At 34.4% G+C, this 11,155-nt stretch overlaps 1 pseudogene; it reads right to left on the reverse strand.

The window, feature by feature from the left end:
* Positions 1 to 10,025: 10,025 nt before the first annotated feature.
* LOC101442916 (protein SET-like) lies at positions 10,026 to 10,878 on the reverse strand (annotated as a pseudogene).
* Positions 10,879 to 11,155: the final 277 nt, after the last annotated feature.

Below are 11,155 nucleotides of genomic sequence, written 5' to 3' on the forward strand. Positions count from 1 at the left end.
TTCTGCATAAAGCTATGAGAAAGAGATTCTCTTTCTACCGGTATTGCTTACCTATAAGAATGTAAATTTGGGGTCTCTTACAACCATCTTTCTTCCAGAGGAAAACAGAGCTGGGAATAGAATCAGTTCCTGATGCCATTTAAAATTTTGGACCAAGATGTGTTTGAAGACCAAATTTCCCCTAGAATTGTCAGCTATATAGTCCAGCAAATATATTAATTATGGAGGTTTTATTTAGTTCCTTAGCTTACAACAGAATAAGTCCTTAATAATATTAGATTAAATAATACATTGATTCAGCAGCAAAGCATTGATTTCTTTACAGAGTGTTTTACACATAAAGTTAATCAGATATCTTTAGGAGTTTTGGGGAAATGTCAAAGCATTTTTATATTGATTTGCTGCTTCTCCACATATGGATTCATATGAAGATATTAATATTATTATTAATAACTAGTATACAATTGTATCCTAGGTATTATGTAACAGGCTCTGAATTAGATTCTTTTCATATATAATTTAATTTAACCTCTTGCCTGCAATGAAGCTCTCACTTTTTTATTTTCCTTTTTTTGATATTCTTTTACTTTGAAGCCCTCTTTTTTATTTTTTGTTTGTTTATTATTTAAATTATTTGATATTTAAATATATCACATATAGATTTTACAAAAGAGGAAAAATACGGAAAAGCCCATATATAACATTCAATTTTATGAGATATTTCCTTCAATCTTTATTTTAAACACACAAATAAACAAAACATTACAGCTATATCTAGAGCCTTCTCTCCAATCTCACTTCTAAATTCCCCACCCGGGGTAACTATTCTACTCAAAGCCTCATGAAAGCAGTGTTAATCATTCCCATGTATGTTTTTATACTTTAACCATATATTTATATCCAATAACACCTATAGTTGCATCATTCATACTTTCAAAGTCTATAAAATTATATCATATAGTACTGGCCCTTCTACAACTTAAATTTTTTGTTCATTATATTTTGGAGTTTTGTCTATATCTTATTTTATTCATTTTCAATTGTCATAAAATTATCTACTGTATCATATACCATAACTTATCCATCTTCCTGTTCATGAACATTGGATTATTTCTAATTTTTCAGTATAATAAACACAAGTGCATTGAATATTCTTGAAACAACCAGTAAATGCACATGTTGAATATGATGACTAATATCAGTAAGGATTTGGAAGAACTGGGCCACATTATGAGAAAATCTGAATAAATAGAAATATATAGAATACTACATCAAACATTCTTTTCAAATAAACATGGAATATTTGCTTAAATTGCCCATATGCAGGGCTTAGTAAATATCAAAGACTTGAAAACACAATGTGAGTTAGTACTGAATACTAATTGAATACAAGATACCGAAAAAAAAATTCCCACATATCTTACTAATGAAGCAGTTTGCCTTTACAGAATTCATGGATTAATTAGAAGATATTTGAATTTAATTACAAAAAATAGTTATATCAAGACTTGTGAGTGTAGGTAAAGCCATGCTTTAAGGAAGATTCTGTGAGGCCATAAACCAGAGAAGCTGTAATTTCCTACATAAGACGGAAAAGAAAATAAACCCTGTATAAGTGTATCATAAAGCACACATTCATGAAAAGGTATAAGTGTATCATAAAGCACACATTCATGAAAAGCTAACTTAACTAAACTTCTCCTGCTGTGTATCAGTAACTTCAAAGAGACATATTTATGGTCTTGCTAATCTTGCTCTGGCTCTGTGCCTTCTTTGCTCTTGCCCTATATAACCTTCTGTAAATTGCTGGACAGTGCAGAATGCTACGCTGAACATCCTGCCGCTGCCCAGAACCAGCTACACAGTCTGTAAGTTCCCGAATAAACTGTTCTCTTTTGCTATATGAAGTGGTTTTCTTCAGTTTTTGGTCTAAGTGCCAATCAAACTTGGAGGAACCTATTCTGTAAGTTCACAGCCAGACAATTCAGAGCCTTAAATAAGGGTATTAATAAACAAGAAAAGGTTGGAAATTAATTATTAAGCGTGTAATATCCATGGCTAAGGTGAAAAAAAAAAACAAGTATACAAACCCATGTAGATTATTAATAGAAAGTAAATATTAAGATAAAGTATAAATTTATGACATAAAAGGTAGACATTAGAAAATATCTTGATGTTTTGAGAAAAGGCAAAGAGATCAAATCCTTATACAGGTAAACAAAATGGAGAGAGCTAACTAATGGCAGGAATGAAAAAGAGAATATCACTACAGATTTAATAGAAAATAATAAAAAGTTATTATCAGCAAAATTCTGACAATAATGTTTAAAATTTAAATAAAATGTACACACTAGAATAATAAAAGTTACCAAAACTGTCACAAGAAGAAAGAGAAAATCTGAAAATCTTATAGTTATTTTTAAAAAGTAAATTCTGTAATTATGAGCTTTGACACAAAGAAAATATCAGGCCAAATAGATTCACCAATAAATTCTACTAAATATTTAAGGATGGAATTGAACCAATCTGACACATATTCACCCAGAAAATAAAAAAGTTGGGGACAGTCATCTTCTATATTTTTGAACTCATCATTCCCTATGTGCTGAAAACTGAAAAGAATAGTACAAGAAAGAAGCTTTATAAGCTAGACTCAAGAAATAACTAAAGCAAAAGTCCTAAAGAAAAATAATACTAGGAAATCATGATAAAATACTGTGAAAATGTTGGATAGATTTTAGAAATATAGTGTTGTTTTAATATTTTCTAAAAACCAGAATTGCATATTTTGGCAAAATGAAGAGAAAAATCAACTATATTCTATCAGTGGTTGTAGAAAAAGCATTACATGAACTTTACTATCCATTCAAGGAAAAATTTAATAGAATAGAATGAAAAACTTTGCTTTCATTCTGAAATGAGACAAAGGCGCCTGCCATTCCCAATTACTTTCAAGTTTTTAACTATTGCCATTTTAGAAATGTAAGATAAAGAAATAAATTTATAAGAATTTCATGAAAGAAACAAAAAATCATTATTTTCAGAGGATATGAGTCTTTTCATAAAATACTTAAAATAAAGATCAATTTAAGGACTAATAAGTTACTTCGTAAGACTCTAAATACATATGTACCACTGAAAATTACTACAACTGAGACAAATATATATGAATAAATCAAATAAATGATGCTTAAAACATGTCTGATTGACAAATAAAAATAGTTAACTGTAGCAGAATAGCAAGCTCTGAAACAGGCCTGAATACATATGAGCTCGTGATTTATGACAAGGCCTTTGACCAATGGGCAAGAACACACTTGTCAACCCACAGTGCTGGGACAACTGGTTATCTATATGGAAAAATAATAACAACAACAACAACAATAACAAGACACAACTTGATCTGTACTAGATTCCAAGCACCAAATTAAGTAAGGTAAGGCAGGGTAAAGTTGATCTAAATGAGAAAGGTAAAACTGTAAAGATTCTATACAATCATTTCATTACTGTTTAGTATAAATTGACTTCTTAACTAGAATACAGAAAATATTTACCAAAAATGAAAAGATGGTTAAACTGAATTACATTAAAATTAAGAACTGATTTTCTTTAAAAGAATCTACTGAAGAAATGGAATGATAAAGAAACAAATAATTCTGTTTATATCACATGTATTCAAGATATATAAACCTGTATCCAAAATATAAAACAAATGAACACAACGGCAACAAGCTCCAGAAAAATAGGTTAGAAACATAATGGGTGCTTTACAAAAGAGGATATTCAAATTGTCAATAAACATGACAAGATACTGAACCTCATTAGCAAGTTGGAAAACAAAAGTCAAACTACAATGAGATGCCATTACAACATCCATCAGAATGGATACAATTTAAAAGTGAGGGATATCTAGTGTTGGTGAAGAAGTAGAACATTAGGAACTCACATAATCTACTGGTGTGTGAGAAAAGCTTAGTCACTTTCCAATATAGTTGAAGCTTGGTATGTTGTAGGAGCCAGAATGATACACCTAGGTATGTAACCAACAACAATTCAGGCACATATGCACTAAGTGATGTGTAAAAGAAGGTCCAATAGCAGTAATATATATCATAGGCATAAATTGAATTGTCCCTCAACATTAAAACAGATAAATTATGGAATTGTAAAATGGAATGCTACTCAGCAATAGAAATGAATAAACAACTACTGCTACATGTAACAACATGAATGACTCTCATAAACCCAATGTTGAACAAAAAAAGCTGGGTCAAAAATATAAATACTGGGTGGCAGACTTTGCCCAGTGGTTAGGGCATCCATCTACCACATGGGAGGTCCGCAGTTCAAACCCCGGGCCTCCTTGATCCATGTGGAGCTGGCCCACGCGCAGTGCTGATGCCCTCAAGGAGTGCCGTGCCATGCAGGGGTGTCCCCCGCATAGGGGAGCCCCACGCGTAAGGAGTGTGCACCGTAAGGAGAGCCGCCCAGCATGAAAGAAAGTGCAGCCTGCCCAGGAATGGTGCCACACACACGGAGAGCTGACACAACATGACTCAACAAAAAGAAACACAGATTCCCATGCCGCTGACAACAACAGAAGCGGACAAAGAAGAAAACACAGCAAATAGACAGAGAACAGACAACCGGGGTGGTGGGGGGGGGGGGGAGGGGAGAGAAATAAATAAATAAATCTTTAAAAATATATATATATATAAATACTGGGAATGGATGTGCCTCAAGCAGTTGAGTGCCCACCTCCCACATGGCAGGCTCAGGTTTGATTCCTGGTGTCTCCTAAGGAAGACAAACAACAAGCAGATAAGAAGCAGATATTAAACAAAAACAATGAACAGACAACAAACAAAGAGAACAAGCAAGACAAGAAGCAAACAATGAGCACAAAATGAGCAAAAACAGGTAGGAGCAGATGTAGCTTAAGCAGTTGAGCACCCACTTCCTCCATGGGAAATCCTGGATCCAGTTTCCCGAGCCTCCTAAAGAAGAAAAAAAAATCAAAACAGACAATGAGCAGACAATGAGCAAAATAAAATAAAAAGAAATGAGCAGACAATGAGCGCAAACAACAAGCAAAAACAATGAGCAAAACATGAGGGAGCCATCTTGGGGGAGGGGTAGAGAAAGAACTAATTAAAAATACATATATAAATAAATACTGAGAGAGTCTGGATATTGAATGCTGCACAAGAGGCAAAAGTCAACTGTAGTGTTTAGACACAAGCTTATGTGGTGTTTTGGTGTCTAAAGAATAAACTTACTTTATAAAGAAAAGCCAGACAACACTTACCAAAAAAATCAGGAGACCTTAGGCTGGGGAGTAAAAGACGCGTCATTTGAATGGAACAAGATGGGGAGTGCGAGTTGGGGACAGCTCTTTACTATTCTATTCTTTTGTCTTGATGTGGGTAATAATTGAGCAGAATTTATTTTTCAATGAAGCATTGAACAAAACAAACAAAAATGCAGAAGTTTAAACCTCACACATACACACACAAACACACTTATGATTGAAGTTATAGTCTAAATGTCCTTCTCATTTACAACCTGTTAATGACCTGCTGAGAGCAGCAGCCTTGGGCAATCTTTCACTTTTACTAAGTCAGTCATTAAGAGAGGAAACTGTAAATGGCCAGCAGGAAGTAAATTGCCCTTAGTTAAAAAATGAAAATGTGTTAACTTCATTTGACTAATAAAATTACTTTTTGGCTCTAAGCCGCAAAATAGAAAATAGCCACAGTTCCTACTGGGAATTTGAAGTAGGAAAAGATACATTTTGTATGGTGATGCTTCTGGATTTAAAACATCTAAATTATATCTAAAATCACAATATTTCAAAAGGCTTAGAAAAACATTTATCATTGTCAGATAATTAATAATTTTGAAAAGCATAAGAGCTGTAGTAAAATGATATATCACATTTTATACTTTTGCTCAGCAAATTTAAAAATAATTAAAACAATGTTTATTCTGGAAAATGTGCCTCAATTTCCCAGCATCTATTCTTAAGTCAGGGCACTGACTTTTGATGCACATTTTATATGCATTACAAATTCATATATATCTGTTAGTATCTTCTTGAATTTTCCTGTTTGCCTCTCTACCATTGAGCCCTGTGCTTTCTCCAGTTAGAAGGATATGTCTCTCGCTCTCTTTTCCTGCTTTCTTTCTCATTTATGGGTGGCCCAGGCTAACGTCATCTATTTCAGAAACCCTACCCTTTTTTTCCCTTAATCTGAATGAATAATCCCACCCTGTGTTCCTTGCTCCCTTTGTTTACACTTCCATTACATAAAGATGTATATATGTCTCTACGGCAGTGAGTTATAAAATTGTTTAATGGTTAAGACATGTCTTATCTATCTTTGTATATCCATGGGACACAGCAGCTTGGCAATTGTTTGTTGAATTTAACTAAATTTAACTAAGGTAAAGAAAGACTAAGATTAAGATGGACTGAAATCTCATGTTTTCTTTTTTCCTCAAGATAAAGTCATTTCCAGCTCATGTGGAAATATTTCCTTACTTAATGACAAAGTTAACTACATTGGTTTTCAGTGGGTCACTTTTAGAGGTTTATGATTTGGACAATATTAAATTCTAAAACTGTATTACCCGAGATATATGATTAAACTAATATTTAATATTTATCAGATGCCTCTCCCATTTTAATAGCTAACATTTATTAAATACAATGTGCCGAGCACAGTCTGATGAATACTTTAGTTGATTTATCTTCTTCAATCTATACTACAAATCTGAGGTTGTACTATTTTATCTCCATTTTATTCTTGGGGAAATAGAAACTTCAAGATGAAAATAACTAGCTCAAAGTCCTTCAGATATTAACTGGCAAAATTTAGGTAAAGGCATGACCTAGAGTCAGACATCCAAGGTAGAAGTCAGTTCCACTACTAACACCCTGAGTAGTGTGAATCCAAAATCAATACAAAATACAATACAAATACAAAATCAGTACAAATACAAAATCAATACAAATACAAAATCAATACAAAATACAATACAATACAAAATCAATACAAAATCAAAACAAAACCTCATGATAAGACCTTTCATTAACTGAATCTCAAAAAGCTATAATATGTCTTTTAGCCAGTGTGATGGTTAGACACTTGTGTCAAATAGGCCAGGTAAGGGTACTGGGTGATTTCATCTGGCAAGCACTGGCCAAATTGTTATTGTGAGGACATTTCATGGACTTAAATCATTAGTAAGGTGATCGCATTAATGGCTGATTACATTTGCAATCATCTGAGGAGATTGCCTTCCTTAATGAGAGGCTTTTCATCCAATCAGTTGAAAGTCTTAAAAGGAGAAGTGATGATTTCAATAGTCATGAGAGAGAATTCCCATGTCTACTTCACCCAACCAGCTTTTTCTGGAGAATTAATTGGAAACCTTCATCTGAGTTCCTAGTACAGGCTGCTCTAAGGAATTTGGACTCATATCCCTACAGTCACATAAGACAATTTTATAAATACAGAGACAGATATTTCCTGTTGGTTCTGTTTCCCTAGAGAAACCTGACTAATAGGCTGAAACATCTAGATTTCTCAATGGTGTTTCCTTCTATAAGGTTACTAGTATCAAGTAATAACATAGTGAACCCAGAGGTGGATGAGAACTGTCATTAATGATACAAATACAAGAATGTCGTTCTCCAAACTAGAACAAATGCACATCACTATTGCAAGGTGGTAAGAATGTGAAGAAGCATGGGAAACATACAATTAAAGTAACCTATGGACTATAGTTAACAGCAGTACTGTAATATTTTTGCATCAGTACCAAAGATGTACTGCGTTAGTAATAGGCGTGTATGGAAAAATATATGAAATGTATTCTATAGACCACAGTTAGTGGTAATAGTCCAATGATATTATCTCATAATCTGTAGCAAATATTCCACAACAATGTAGTGTGTTGGTGGATGTGTATTGTATGGGAATTCCACAATGTGCATGATTGTTTTATAAGTTCACAACTTTTCTAATAAAAATATATATTTTTTAAAAAGCAAATCAGTTGTCCTGGAATATATGAAGGTAAAGCAAAAGTGCTGACAGTCAAAGAGATAGGTGTTGATAGCTCAAGACAGAATATAATCATGAGTGGAATCATAATTAATTTTTATAGTATAATACAATGGGTTAAAAGTTAATAGTACCTATTATAACTTTTTATCAAATAACTTCACAGATAGTATGAAACTATGATATTTAAGGTCACATTTAGAAGATTTATGAATTTATATTTGAAAAAGGTCTTTAAAGAACACTTGAATTAAGGAAATACATGAAGTTATATTATTGTATGTTCCTCCTATATAAAGCAACCCTTATCATAACAAAACTATTTCTGGTCTCTTTATTTAATGTGTTGTGTAATTGGGAGGACAGGAGCTTTAAAACATTAATCTGAAAAAGTGCTGGCATAGATTTTGATATCAAGTGTTTTGTTCAGTAAAGTCTCTTTAGAATCTCTTTAGACAGTTTGATAAGAGGTCTATGATCTTGCAAGTGTTATTGCAGCAGAATTTCTTTTTATTCCAATTCAGATGACATTTATTGAAGCACAAGCCTGAGTCATTTAATAACTCTGCTTACTTGGCGTTACTTCAGTTCCTCTTCAGCACAGTTATTGTACTATCAAAATAGGTCCTTTGAAGGGTTGGGCATATGCAGTGTCCAGTATATAGTAAAGCATCAGAAAATGTTATAGAATGAACTTTTAGATAAGGAATGAGTTGGGGAAAGTAGAATTCATATGGCATGGAACTAGGATAGGTTGGGATCCTATGAAAAAGTTAAGAAGCCAATTCCTCTCGTTCCTCAAGATATCAGCCTAAAGCAAGTGCAGTAGCAATAGATGAAGCCCATGTTAGTCTTTGCACTTAGTGTGGTATATTCTGAGGTAAAACAGCTCAGTGCTTGTGTGGTTGTAACAATGCCTATTTCTCATAGAGCTCCATATTCCAGGATCAAACATTCCATATGCAGACTTCACAGCAGTACATAATATATTATGTACTACTCTCAGTAACTTGATTCAGCGACAGTAATTCACAGACCAGTTCAAGACAGTAGGAACAAGTCTACCCAAACCAGAACATCTAATCACTCTGTATGTTTGTGCGTATGTACACATTTAGGTTTATTGTAACAAAGCAACTTGTATACTTTTAACATTTAAAACTGAGCATCATCTTTCCTTTCCAGTGAAACAAAAAAAAAAAAAAAATAAACAGGAACAAACTTACAACAGAGAGTGTCAATTCCAAATAAAATCCTACAGGTTCAGCTGATTCTCCCATTTACTGGCAGGGCTCAAGTCATCATTAGGAGAGAATTTACTTCAAAAGTGTCATCTTAAACTGCAAGGATATCAGTGAAGCATGACAATTAAACATGCCAAAGGGGAAGACACGTTGTCAAAATGCCCACATAAACCACCCAAACATCTCAAACCCACCCTTTACTGACCTTCTGTAACACCTACTTTTAAAGTTTTTTTCTTTTTTTAAACAAGAGAAATTAGACAGATACATGTTTATAAATGCTGTCTCTGTTCACATAGAGATGCAGAATAATCTCTGAACCCAATATACAGAGAAAGGAGGGAAAAAGATAGAATTCTATCCACTCCTACACAGAGGCCTAGCACCCTCCAGCTTCCAGCAGAGTGAAGGGAGCAGGTTTTTCTTTTTTCCCACAGAGCACGGTGGTATGTTGATTCCATAAAGTTTTTTGTTGAGACAGGAGGGGGAAAAAAATGAATACGGAACAGAAACAGGTAGAGGTTCTTTTCCCACTGTGTTTTGCTCAAGGTATTTCTCCCAAGATAAGTTGAGAACCATGGTGTAAAGGAGAGAAAAGAGATCCCCAAAAACAGGGCAGCTGAGGACAAGAGGGGGAAAAAAAGACTGCAACTTGCTCCCAGGGACTGGAGAATATTAAAAAGGGAAGGTTGGAATACATCAGTGTTCATTAGTCATCTTCTCCATCCTCCTTGCCTTCCTCTCCCTCAGTATCATCTTGATCTTTTCCCCCTTCATCCTCATTCCCTTCTTCATCAATATCTTCCAATCCTTCTTTTTCTTCATCATCATCATCTTCCTCTTTTCCTTCCCCTTCTTTATTATCCATATTAGGAACCAAATAGTACTGTAGTAGAGAACCAAACAGTACTGTAGTAGATTTGGCAAATATCATCTTTGATGACCTTTCCTAACTCATCTATACCTGCATCAGAATGGTCAGTAAACCAGGTGAAGAAGCTTTCTGGTTCTTCATGCTGCCTCTTCCTATTGGCTTTATTCTGTGTTCAACTTGAACATTTCGTCAGGTCCTTTCCAGATTTCCATTTGATTTCAGTTGACTTTGAGAATATATCACCACTCTCATTCAGATTAAATTCTTTGGAGATAACTTTATTTTCGAAATAAGGATTTTCATCAAAATAAAAATCTATTCTGTAACCTGATTTAATATCTTCATATTCTGTCACTTCAACTCTGGTCAAATAATGCAGCACCTCTTCTGCCTCCTCCCCAAGCAATGCAGACGGTTATGGATGGTTGACAAACATTGTTATCCCAAAATTTGGGATTTTGGCGACCAATTCTGACCTTTTCTGAAAGAACGGTTTGTGAAGTTTATTATATTTCTGTTCTATTTTCAAAATCTCCACATTGGCTTGTTCATTAAGTCCCTCTGTTTCATCTTGTACTTCATCTATATGTTCAGTTGCTTCCCGCTGTTCGTTTTCTGAGGTCTGGGGGGACCTGTCGTGGTTGGAGATGAGCTCCTTTTCACTGACTTTGGCCACTGGTGCTGACATGGTGCTGCTCCATGGTCCAGGGGGTGGTGGTGGGATGAACAGGGAGGGGAAGGGAAGGGAAGGCGAAGGGGGCGAGCAGGCGGCTTCCTCTCCCCAGTCACTTTTTAAATTAGGTCGCTCTACCTTAGTACTCTTCTGATGGTAATTATAGAATACCTGGTTATGATTTTCCAATAGTACATGAATAGCAATTCTACTTCTTAGGAAAATTTGAATATGCAAACAAACTCAGCATATTTTTGCTCAGTTCCCACTGCAATCCACCAACAAGTCTTGC

Source organism: Dasypus novemcinctus, chromosome 5, assembly GCF_030445035.2.
Source record: "Dasypus novemcinctus isolate mDasNov1 chromosome 5, mDasNov1.1.hap2, whole genome shotgun sequence".
NCBI classification, from domain to species: Eukaryota; Metazoa; Chordata; class Mammalia; order Cingulata; family Dasypodidae; genus Dasypus; species Dasypus novemcinctus.